At 31.4% G+C, this 13,327-nt stretch overlaps 1 long non-coding RNA gene across 1 annotated transcript; it reads left to right on the top strand.

Moving 5' to 3' along the window:
• Positions 1–4,378: 4,378 nt before the first annotated feature.
• On the top strand, positions 4,379–11,788 carry LOC128080838 (uncharacterized). Its single transcript, XR_008206904.1, has 3 exons — positions 4,379–4,416; positions 10,019–10,174; positions 10,776–11,788. It is a non-coding gene; the product is annotated as an uncharacterized LOC128080838 (long non-coding RNA).
• Positions 11,789–13,327: the final 1,539 nt, after the last annotated feature.

Here is a 13,327-nt window from a genome sequence, read left to right as displayed (position 1 = left end):
TCAATTTCAGACTGTGTAAATCCAGAGAGATTTGTTTGTTTTGTTTTGTATGTCAGTAATTTATGACTTCGTCACAGAAAAAAAATATACATATTTTGACCTACCATAACTTGCTGAGATTACAGAAATTTTCAGAATAGTGAGAACAAGGATGTGGAGCACTGTCTTTACTTTTGCTTTCAGCAAGCATTCAAGAATAAAGAAGAGGATAGAACAAAATCAGGGCCAGTTATGATAATTTTCAAATTACAAACATGTCCTTATGTTTGGTCTTTTATATTGTTGCCCTAATGTTTTTATAGCTTTTAACTTGACTCATGTTTTTAAAACTCAGTTTAAGCTCTTCAGCCTTGGTCACCAAATATATATATATTAAAACTAAACATAACTACCAAAATAACTGATCAGGCTTTTAAGGAAAATGTCATAGTAGCATATACAGAGACTGATAAACATTCAAAATATTTGTGTTGGAATAAAATTTAGGTTGATTATATACATTCTTTTCCTTCTCACTCTCTCTCTCTTAATCTTTATTTATTTATTTATTTATTTTTAATTTTCGAGTTAATCTTTTACCTCTCTTTTCCCCTACTCCTTCTTGTCCTGGATCTGTTTCCATCCAATCGAAGAGGAAATTAAATTACCAGTTTTTCAGAGTAAATAGTGAGTACTGCAAAAATATGTATATAAATTTATACATAAAAAGTTATCCTCTAGTTTAATTCCATCAAATCTCACTATGTGATTTATTTTAACATGAATTTCATTATAGTTTTTAAGTAAATTTTAAGTAAAAAAAAGAGAAACTTGGATTTCTATTTTCTAATTAAATTTTGCCCTAATTATGTAATAGATCTTTAAAAATGTTCTTTCATGAATACTTGTAACTATTCCAATTTTGAATGCTTTTCATCCAAAGAAATTCTTCAGGAAATCATTTTTTAAATTAAGTTTTTAAACACTTTATATTATTGTGTACTATATAGCACAGTTATAAATCTTTATAGCTGTTTAGCTCTCCAAAAGGATGATTCAATAGTGAATCTAGAAGTTTGAGTTTTAAATGTATAAGTAGTACTAATTTATACAACTCATACACTTCAAATAGTTCTTAAATATTTTCTTGGAGAAGTCAGATATAAAGATTTAGCTTTAGGTAAAAATTCTTATATTCTTATGTTCTTATATTCTTATATGCTCAAAGTAATAATTATAGCATTTCTAGAAATAATGAAAGGTGTTAATAAAAATAAATTCTGATAAGTTATATGAAACTAAAAAGCAATAATATAATAAATTCTTCACTAGATATACAAAAAAGAATTAAAAAATTTGTAACGTATCTGAATAACTATGACAGTAAGTACACTGACAGAAATTGTATTTTAATTCTTGTACCAGGTGAGAAATTAATGTTTAAGTGTATACAATTAATGTTGCAGATTTAAGCTAATTCACCCAATAGCCTTAACTTGAAGACCCTTCAGTTTTTGTACAAAATACCTCATTTGAATTAATGTATATTCTCTACCCAAAGTAATATTCAAACCCAAATATATGTGTCTAAGAGGGCAGTTTACTAAACAAAAATCTCTTACATTCCTGTAAGCTAATATTAGCCCAGAAAGAAGAACATTTGTTTTCATTCATTATCAATTTAGAATTTCAATCTTGAGGTGATATCCTGATGCTTCTCATAAATTTTCCTGTTCATTTATTGTCTGTATTTAAAAATAAACTGGATGATATGATGCTTCCATTCAGAATTATGAGGAATTTATGCACAATTATATGATTTTAATGGAATGATCACTTTTCTCACAGTTTTTATCAGTGAGTGTATTTATTAGTGCTGTAAAACAAAGAACTAACAATCATCAACTTAGTTGTCAAGAAAAGAATATGCTATTTTTTCCTACCAGATTGGAAACCATGGCAACGCCTGGTTAGGAGAAGCTGAAGAAATATTTGGAGATTTGCAATTGTTAAAGCCATTGAACTGTAACAGACATGTATTAATTGCGAGTGAATGTGACAGCACATAACATATTCCTGAAAGGGAAGAAGACATCAGCCTCATTCAAGACTAAGAAACTGAACAAGAGATGAATCAAGTAATGTGATGTCTGACTTCAGACCTGTTGTCATGTTTGCATACTCATCACTTATGAGGTCTGGGAAAAAAGTAGAATTTGATTGCTGTAGAAATATTTCCAAGAAAAAGTCTTAAAGAGATGGAAGAAATCTGACAGCTTAAAAGGGCAAAAAATATATGTTTAAAAGCAGCCCTAAAGACAGTTGAGAGTTCAAACAAAGAACAATTACATTGATTTCATATTGTAAAATCCATGGCAGCAATAAATTTCATGGGGGACTGCTGGCAAAATAGCTTCCTGAAAGAGGTAATAGTAAGTTCTACTAGCAAGTACTTTTAGGGAATTTATTACAGAAATATATTTTTGTTTTATTTTTAAGTACAGTATCAGAGAAGGAGCTGAAATACTTAAATGGACAATAAATATTTTAATTAATGTTTTTAATTCTGTTATATGTATATGTAGGCAGCAAACTACAATTTGCAAAAAAAAAAAAAAGAAAAACTGTAAGAATGCTTACAACTGTCTTTATTGTAGTATTTGAAAGCATAAATGTTTTCATGAATTATTGAAATGATAGTATACAGGAAACAGATATCACTGACAACAGTTTGACTGCTTTTTCTCGTCAAGGAAAAATATTTTAATTCATGCAACAAGCTGTTTATGTTATGCTATGCCTTCTGCTATATGACAAATGGCAATTCTTACTTTGGATTTTACTAATAAACAGAATGCAAACAATAGTAAGTAAAATAAATCTTTGTGCAGAAATCTTTTGAATAACTTCCTAATTCCACATTAGGAAGAAATGTCCCTAACTTAAAATCGTCATTTTAAGTACCTGCAAGAGAAAGGCAATATTACTGAGAAAGACAAACCAATCTGCCACAGGTTTATTGTGTCAAATAGATAAATTCTCTAATGCTAGATATACCAGTGCCATACCCAAATCTTAGACTTGTGGCCGTCACACCAGAATTCACAACTGTAGCTCAGGCTTAATAGACAATGAGAAATAATCAAACACGAATATTAAATTCCTAGAAGATAGAGGCCTCTGTCTTTCTTTGCCTCCCTGCCCTCCCATTTATTATTACATAGTGATTGAAATAAAAATATTTAAATTTCTGAGTACTGTTGATTTTCGTCTTTAGTAATATTTTCATAAATTATTTTTTAATTCATAAAAGGATGAGATTCCTTTTCTATGTAGAAAATACTGCAAGCAACTTTTATTTTTTTCTAAACAGAAAGTTCTACTGACTGTTTCAGCAATTCCTCTCCTAGCATTATATATCAAACTGAATTTAAGAAAACTTTCTATTGAAGCTGAGGTACTTCTAGATTTTTTCATTCACAAAATATTATATAACATTCAGAAACACAATCATGTTGTCTTTTGCAATCTCCAGAGGAGTTTTCAAATTTGAAAAATTTCAGGATTCTGACAATCACAGTTTTAATAATATAATGCTAGAATATGTATTTATCATCTTATAATCATCTTTTTCATTAATCCATTGGTCAATTCAATTAAAATTAATGTTCACATTATAATGTTATAGAATTTAAACAAATGTGTTGAACAAACCTGTTAATGCTTTATTAATTACAGTATTGAAACACTGGCAGAGGTAAATAATAATTTCTTTTTAATGGAGCTGCCAAAATTTAATATCTGTCCTAATAATGTAACATGTTATGCACTTATGCACATAGACCCTCAGATCCACTGTACATTTTCAAGACTGTTTTCAGCTTTCAGAACTCTATCAGAGACTTTGTGCTGCGAGGAAGATATCAGAAAACACAAGAGAATTATTAGTTGGCAGGGTTATGGCTTTTATTTCTTTACATAATGTTCGTATTCTGGTTTGGAGTCACTCTGCCCAATAATAAAATTTCTGTTTATAAATATTACAAATTAATGGGACAAGATATACCCCCTATCACTTTGAAATCTTGCCATTTTCAGTTCAGTTATCTTTTTTTTTTTTTCTTTCGAATTCACAGAATGTGTCACTGAAACTGCAAGTCTATTTAGTCTATTTCTCTCTCTCTCTCACACACACATTATCCTTCTGAGTACTCTGGACCCAGAGACCTGATATGACACTGTGTGGCATGTATGGGAACTGCTGAATCACAGCCTGAATGATGATCTGATTGATCATCTGAGGTGAGCAATGAGTCAGCCACAGGAGCACAGGTGAAGGCAATTCCCGTAGACCCATTTAAGAGCTGACTACCAGAAGGGAAGGATCTCTTCTGGAGGTCTTCTCTGCTGGAGTTTCATAGCAAGCCTAGGATGCAGGTATGCATTCTATCTATTCTACTTTGGTATAATAGCTGCATATCCAAGGTCTCTGGTGTATCTCGTAACTATAGCATCAGTACATTCATTGATTGTGCAGTGGCAGTCAGTCCAATTCTTTCTATTAGAAACCTAAGATTTCCCTTTATGGTCAGTAGAATAGACCACTCTTTAGATGAACCTGTGCAGCAATATGTAAATATCTCCACCCCGATCATGACTGCTGAAACAAAGACAGAAAGAAAAAACAGTAAAGTATGAGAAAAGAGATTAGGGAAAGATGAGGATAAGAAGAATTGTCTTGAACTCTAAGAATGAGGAGAAAAGTTATGATAAAAGCTCTACAGAAAAACACAAAACAACAGTTAGAGCTAGTGGTGGGTTGGAGGGTAGCTGGCAACATGTGAACTAATACAAACAATTTATGGAAATTCTAGTACTCTATACTATACCAGTATGGTACACTATGTCATCAACATGTATTTGCGATTAAAGTACCTTTGTCAGGATGGAGCAACAATTACCAGAACTGATGTAGAGACACCAAGCTTTTCTAGTCAGTCAAGATATTTAGGTAACCTAATGGGTAAATGTCTTTTACCTGAATAAACACCAAATGCTTGCTTGCCCCAAGATCAGCTCATAAACTTGAAACTATAACCTCATAAAATAACATCAGTGCTACTCCAGATATTAAGTTTTACATCAACTTCTTATATATTCTCATGTGAAAATATAAAATGTTAAAGTTCTGTATGCTCAAATGTTAATACTACACTTAAAAATAATATGCTGTGGCGTAAAAAATATTTATTTTGATGCTTATTTTTGTTGAAGAAAAGTAGAATACAAGATTTATAGATCAAGATAATGACAAAATTAATAGATAAAATGAAATCTGTGTGCGTAAGCAAAGCAGAAATTCATTCATTATTTCTCATTGGCAGATGTTTTGCCATTTCCAGGAAACCAAGTCTTCGGATCATGTGATTCTGCTTAGGAAAATAAGCATTTCCCTTGGGAAGAGGGTTGTGAATATTCCTCATTCGACCTCTCTTTGAGGAGGCATTTCTAAGTCGTGCAGTATTATGGAGTGGCTCTTCAATCAGATTGAGTTGTGTACCTCCCAGACTGTGGTATGCTCCTAGCCTACTGTTCTGGGAAAGAGGAGACAGAGAAAGCTTTGAAGCTGTGAAACAACAGCTAAAGCATTTGTGTTTTAACAACACTGCTGTAGGTATGAATGTAAAGCGTCTTTGAAGAAAGTGAACTGCATCCAAAGCAGACCAGAACAGATGCAATAGCACTAATTCACTTTTTCTCATATGCATACAAATATACTGATAATAAAGTATGTACCCTCTGTATGATTAGAAAACGTCTATCTGTACGCAATAAATATATATTTTTTTAAAAACTGCTGAAAGTATACTAAGATTCTGAAGGATTATTGAGAAGAGTAAGAGAAAAATAAATTCCTAAATTTGTTTATCTTCCCTGCAAGGAAAATACAGCTGGATTTCCATGGAAGTTTGCTTTGAAAATTTTAATGTGTTCTTACAAACCTGAGGTACTTAGTGTAATTATTTTTTTTTTTACTTTTTATGAAATTTTTTTATTATAATTTTTAGAATAGCATTTAAAATTTAATATACATATATTTCCTTGTACTGGTTAAATCAGCATTCTGCATTATGACATTGTAACAGGCTGTTGGATGCAAGGGCACAGTGCACTGTGCTGCTGTTCTTCCTAGTCTTGTGTTATCGAGCAGTCTCATGTGAATTCTCATTCTCCAAGAAAAAGATAGACTGAAATGTACTGCATTTCCCAAGGGCCTCCATAAGATTTACAATATCAGGTGATGGGGGTGAAGCTTGTTTTGGGTTCCAGTAGCCCTGGGGGCAGCAGCATGGTCATAGGCTTCCTCTCTCTCCCATTTGAGTTATTAATTGTAACTTTTTTATTATTTTACAATTTGTAGGAAATTTGTTCTCTATTCTTATCTTAATTGGATTGTTTTTCTTTCCTTCTCCCTGTAAGGGGAGAAAGGAGCCCCCTTGCCCTGTTGTGCTTGAAGTTGTATCATTCTTCTATAATTTCTTAGCTTATTTTTTATTTTTACATTTAAGTATTTTCTTTATCTTTTTTTTCTAATGAGAAAAAAAAAAAAAAAAAAAAATCAGTTCACATTAGCTAGGTGAAGACTAGTTTTTAGTTAGTACTTGACCAGTATGCCAATTCAGGAATATATTAATATACTCCAATCATTAATTATTAAGCAATATTTATTTTAAAGTAATTCTCTTCAAAGGAAAGTCCTAGGAATATTCTGCATGCTACCCATGAACTCTGTAGCATAAAACCTAATGTTTTCTCTCAGATAAATAAATCCCCAATATAATTCCAAGGAGTTAATTAAACTTCATTTTCTGTTTTTAAAGTATAGATAGATAGGGTGATAAATAGAAAGGTGATAGATAACTGTGTTAGGCTATACTAAAAATGTATGCCTGTTGTTTATTTTGATTCAGTGTAAAATGCATGCAAGTCCCCAAACTATAGATTTCTACATAGTACAAATCAAGAGACCAAATATAAAGCCTAAAATATGAAGAAAAAAAAAATTTCAACAGACTTAAATCTGGATACTTCTCAAGGATTATGAGATAAAAGGACTAAATAGAGGATGACAACTGTCTTTATTTATGTTCTGTAGGTCTACATCTGTCAATTTATCTGGCTGTGATAGGCCTTTATCAAACCAATCAAGTGAAATGTTCAGCTTGGTTTGCTATAGTGGAATGGCTGATTTTTGTTTTAAACTTCCCTTGCTTTCTAGCACATCCTTGGAGCTTGACAACAGTATTCATTTCCCAGCTGACTTTCTACTCCGTTTCACTCCATTTTGCTGTTATTTGTTTCTCTTCTCTTTTATTCCCAAAACAATTTTCTATAATTGTCCACTATTGCACTTCACATAAATAAAAATGTATTTCATTAGGAAAATATTTGCCATATTGTCAGGAAAGTGTTTAGTAATTTTTTCTTGGGGAAAAATAACAATTAAAAGAACTTATATGTTGGTTGTAGCAGTTAATAGCGATTTATAAAACTTAGCAATCAAAAATAGGGCATGTAACATTCTCAAAGTTTTCATTCTAATAACATTTAATCACAATTCTATTCAACAAACACATAGAAAGCTATTTACAAATTCTTCTGCAGATGAATTCTGAATGGTATGTGTAAGCTTGACAATTAAAGAATATTTCTTTATAAAATCAAATAATAAAGCCATTTGTTGGGCTTCAAAGTTTCATTTTGTCTTAAACATATATTGTTAGCAATAATAGAATTTTTTTCCATTTTTCTGTAGACTACTACTACTGATTTGTTCTCTAGACTTCAGTCTAATATCTTCACTAAAATATAGTAATCTTAGATGTGATTATCAGCTTCCATTCTCCATTTTCAATTAAACTATTTTAAGCAAAACAAACAAAACCCTTAGAAGTTAATTCTAATAACGCCTATTCTGTAACATTTACAAATTTTAATAAAAATTTAGCAAGATAACTTGGTAGTGGTGTTTAAATACATAAGATAGTATTAGTCTGATTATCCAAGGGATGTATTGGGTATATATGAGAACTGAATCTTGATGCTACGAATCAAACAGAGTAGGTTATAAGTGGTGTATTTTTATTCTTGATTTATTGGGGAGAGAAAAAGAAGCAGATCTGAATCTAGAACAAAAAATGATGAAATTTTTTTCCCCTCTTAGTCAATTCAAGTAATTACTGAAAGGACTGTAGCTAAAACTAATAAATCTAGTGTATAGTGTCATAGTTCACATTAAAAATATATCAAACGCATGGGGAACAGCGTTGTACCAACTCCACCCCAGCAACAATATAAACTTCCATATCTTAAAATAAAGGGAAAAATATATTCAATTGAATATATTTTAAGGACTACTGTTAATGAGAAGTGTATTGCCTGAGCAGTTTCTAGATCAAATACATCTAACAATCATTATTTGTAATGGTACTAGTACCTCAGATATAAAAGTGTATCTAAAGTGACCATTCACTTCATTAATAATAGTGTGCACTCAGAGGAGGAACTGACATACTGTAAAACTCATTCATGTAATGTTTTTGCTATGTCATAGCAAGTAAAAATGTTTTGAAGGTTGCTTTCATAGTAAGACAGGTCACAGTTTTTGCAAATTAAAAATCAGGAGTAAGATGTGAGTTTTCTTTCTATAGAAGCGAAGTTGTCCATTATATTTTGACCCTAAGAGTGTGAAACTTTTACTGATGTAGAACAATCAGAAAAATACTGAAGTACATATTTCAGATAAATACCTAAATGTTTGAGTTTTGTTAGTCTAGAATTTTAGTAATTTAATCATGATTTTAAATATATTGTAAATTAACATTTCTTAGTCTCATCTCACTCCAGTCTAAAAAACCAAAAGACAGCTATTGGTGCTCTAATAAAGGATAAAATGGTATAAACATTAACTCTATTTAGGGCATCAAATCTAGAAAGAAATACAATATCTGTAAATTAATTACATCGTATCTGTAAGTGAATGTTGTTTTGTTGCCTTTTCCTGAAGTTAAGTAGGAGTGTATTTTGAATGTAGATGTTAACTACTTTACATTACTTATGAAGTTTACATAAAATCTGCTGTTATAGTTTGACCCTAATAAGCACCAAAGCATCATGCAGACCCCATAAATTTACTCCTATATGAAAAAAAAAAAAAAATTAAGAACTTAAGGAGAAACTGTTTCCTTCCTGATTAAAAATGACCAAAATAATTTAAACCAGAGAAATATAACTTGAGCTAGCTGAAGAACTCATGATAAATACTGTCTTCCTAGTATAAAAAAATTCTCTGACTAGAGGGAAGGGAGAGTGTACCAGAAATGCATAAGTGGATGTGAATGTCAATGCACATTAGTAGGGATGAATTTATTTATTTTCTGTGAAAGGTTTCCCTGAAGGGATTTAACCAAAATAATAACCTTTTATCCAGGAAGACTGCAGGAGTTAAAAAACAAATATTCAAAACATGCCACACATTAGAACTGTGATATACTAACAAATCAGGAGGACTATGTGGCTCATATAGATTGCTTCAGGCACAGTATAGGTGACTTTAAATAAACCATCTGTAATAATGAATACCAAGGCACTAGACACACTGGTAATGGAAAATAAAATAAGATGTGAAATTTAGCTGGAATAAGATGTTGTTAGATGTTTTTTGAAAGGTAAGCAATAGCAACACTCTGAGTGAAGCAAGTGTTCTGGGAAACAAGCTTCACCTCTTGTAACTATGTAAGCCTCCATCTGATGCAACACTCAGAGGCAGTAAAAAGAAATGGACAGGCATGAGTCGTATGACCTATTTTTAATGTTTGCTTAAGAATGACATGAATCAGCTTCTAAGTATTGCATTAATAATCAACACTTGTTCAAATTAATCTTTCATAAAGTGCCTGAGAAAATAAAAGTATAAGAACATTCCCTAAAGAATTTATGAATAAGATACTTCTAAATATTAATATTTATATTTTCGCAGGTGTATCAGGAAAGCAGTTGGCATTATTAAAATTATCATAAAGAATTAAGATACCCATATGATTTTCCAAAAATAGACTACATGACCTCTCTACAAGAACTTTTGGGAAGAAGAACGGGAAATCTTTAGTGGCAGGAAGGAAATACTGAATCTAAGGTAACAACTTGGGAACGGAAAACTTACCCTACAAAATACTGACATAGATACAAAAAGGGACTTTTTTTCTTATGATTTTAGTTGTTTTTTTCTACAGCATTGGCACTACAGTTAAGATAAATTACTCTGTGATTGCTTTTTTTTTTCTCCTCAATATCTAAATTTAGAGACACAATTAAATGTATAGAAAAATCATGCATAAATAAGTGCATTAGTTACTTAGATTCAGACAAAATTAAATGGGATTCAATGAGTATAAATCAGAAAGCTGAAATTTTCCACAAGAAATTAACAACTGCAGAAGAAATCCTACCATTAACATAAGGAAAAAAAAAATATACAAATGTGACAGTTGTAATGGAGAAGAAACAAAAACACATGATCTCTTATACTTAGGAAAAGTCAAGATGGCATAGTCATATCAAATGATGAAATTGATGATGAATTACAAATAGCTTCCCTTCCTACAGTAACTCTAGAGGTTGTTAAGCAGTTATGACCAACGGTAGATATTGTAACATCACTTAAATTTTAAAATATTTGGCTGAAGTACACTCTTGACAATTTTCTTTTTTTTTGTTGTTTTTTATTTTTCAATAAGTCTTGAAACAATAGGAAAGCTCTACAGGACTGAAAGAAAGCTAATGGGTCAACACTTCAAAGATGCAAGCAGAGTGAGCCATGTAACTACACAGCTATAACCTACCTATGATCATAGGAGTATACTGGAAGATTTGATGCAGGATTCAGAAACTGAAGGATCCAAAACATAATACAGAAAATGTTTACAATAAACATCATTGTTTAACAATAGCTAAATTTCTATAATCTTTCACCAGATAACACCACTGATAGCTCTAATGCAATTCCTTGTGATACATACAGACAAGTAATGATAAAACATTTCATAGACACAAAGTCTAGAAAGAACTTTATATGCTATTGATATCTTCATCTAACTTTTTTTTGTATTTTGCTTTTAGGATGAGCCTTGCTCAGTTTTGAAAGTAACTGAAGTTTTTGACTTTTTTCTTAGAAGGATGTCCTAAACTAACACTAAATCTAAGTATTTTCTGGATAGAAGTAATTATAAAAATACAGCTTTTTTTTCCTTTTTAAATTAGTCTTATTAGGTAGATTGGCTTGGACATTTTCTTCTTTGGATTTAGTATTAATCTCTTGTAGAGTATACAAAACTGTTCTCTTTGAAAAATCGTCTCATTCACAGAGTATTCTAGAAACTTCTTATATAATGCAGGTGTACAGACAGCTTTAGCAACCTCTTTCTGATCACTTTCTACTCAGAATTTGTCTTCATATCATGCATGAGTGAGCGTGCACGCACACATTCTGTGTGGTATGCATTAGTAGGTTTTTAAGCTCCACAAATTACTCCTTACATGGACTTGCACTAACACACTTTAATTTCAGAATATAACTCAATCCTCCAAGATCATGAAAAACTTTCCAGAACCTATATTATCTTTTATCTTAACAGAAACTCACATCACTATATAATTAGAATATTTTATTACCAAAATATTTTGTGAGCTATTTATAAAAATTCACCTGAAAGTGATCGTAGATAAATTTTAAAGGATTTGCGGTAACAAATTCCAGTCTGATAGTTCCCTTTCAGAACATTTTTTTTTCTACTGTCTTTCCTTCAGCTAATTATACATTCTCAAATGCAGTTCCAAATCTCTTGTTCATCAGCTTCAATAATAATTTCCCACATGACACTCAACTGAAATGTTTTACTGAAATTGGGTAGATTGTATGTATTAAAGTTCTATAGACTAAAGACAGCTTTCAGATTGCTCTGGTAGAACATGCTTTTGGAGTACCAATAGAAAAACATTTCTAATTTATCTTTCTCTTTAATTACTATTTTCTGTAAAACATTTTATAATATCTAGGTCAAGTAGAGTCCCCCAGGATTTTTATTCCTCTTCACATAATTACAGTATTTATTATTTTTCCATGTAATAATATTGCCATGAATTTCAACATTTGAAAGCCTTTGTCACTGAGTTGAAGTCATTGTATAAATGTTGCACTGATGTGCTAAGATGAAAAAAATATACAAAAATCCTAAATAGTTTTCTTTAAACTTAGATTTCAGTTCTAACTCCCCTGAAGTTATTTTATTCTCTGAAACTTAATGTTATTACATGCTTTGTTTTTGATCCAATCTTACTAAGAACTGCAGCAAAATAGAGTCAAATCTATTTTAAATATAATTTCTACCCATATGTCTGTCTTTGTGGTTTTTGTTATGTTTTAAATCAAAGAACTTTTGATATTCTGTTCAAATTCACTTGAGATGACTGAATTTGTTTGCCACTCAGTAATTATCAAAATTATTTACTTTGACAGTACAAACTTTTTCAACTACTTCTTGGCCTTCTGAGTATACTCAATTTACAGTTTATTATTCCTGTGAGATTTGCAGCCCTTTACAAACTACATTAGTGAAAGTATTTAAGTAATCCCTTAGGAAACCAGAAGTGGCAGAATTTGCACAATTTTGAGCGATATGCATCTTGATTCCTTATTGCTTTTAAGATCTTTAGACTAAATTGCTTCAATAAATAATTTTTCTAGCAAGAAGGACATGGAGTTTTTGGAGCAGGTCCAGAGGATGGTTACAGAGGTACTAAGTTGGCTGGAACACCTCCCATATGAGGACAGACTGAGAGAGTTCTTCTGCGGCTCTTCAGCCTAGAGAAGTCTCTAAGGAGATGTCATAGTGGCCTTCTAGTACCTGAAGGGGACCTACTGGAAAGATGAGGAGGGACATTTTATAAGGGCATGTAGTGGGAAAAACATTCAAGGTCAGACAGGATGGGGCTTTTGCAACCTGCTCTAGATGAAGTTATAAGTTGTCCCTGCCTATAGCAAGGGGACTCAAATCACGTGATCTTAATCCCTTTGAACCCAAACCATTCTATGATTCCTGTTTGAGAAAAGAAACTGCTATCCTGTTTTTAATTTTCTTTTCAGGAAAGAAAGTGAGAAGTATCAGGCCGCCACAATTATTTGTCAACTATAACTGTATATTATGATTTTCATACAGACATTACTTTCATTAACACTATGTCTGAAACATTTAAATGACGCTTAGTTAAGCCCACATAGTATCTACATTTC

This window comes from Tympanuchus pallidicinctus, unplaced genomic scaffold (genome assembly GCF_026119805.1).
Source record: "Tympanuchus pallidicinctus isolate F22 unplaced genomic scaffold, pur_lepc_1.0 scaffold1, whole genome shotgun sequence".
NCBI classification, from domain to species: domain Eukaryota; kingdom Metazoa; phylum Chordata; class Aves; order Galliformes; family Phasianidae; genus Tympanuchus; species Tympanuchus pallidicinctus.
The sequence above is the reverse complement of the archived record's forward strand: the minus strand, read 5'-3'. Positions and strand labels throughout refer to the sequence as shown.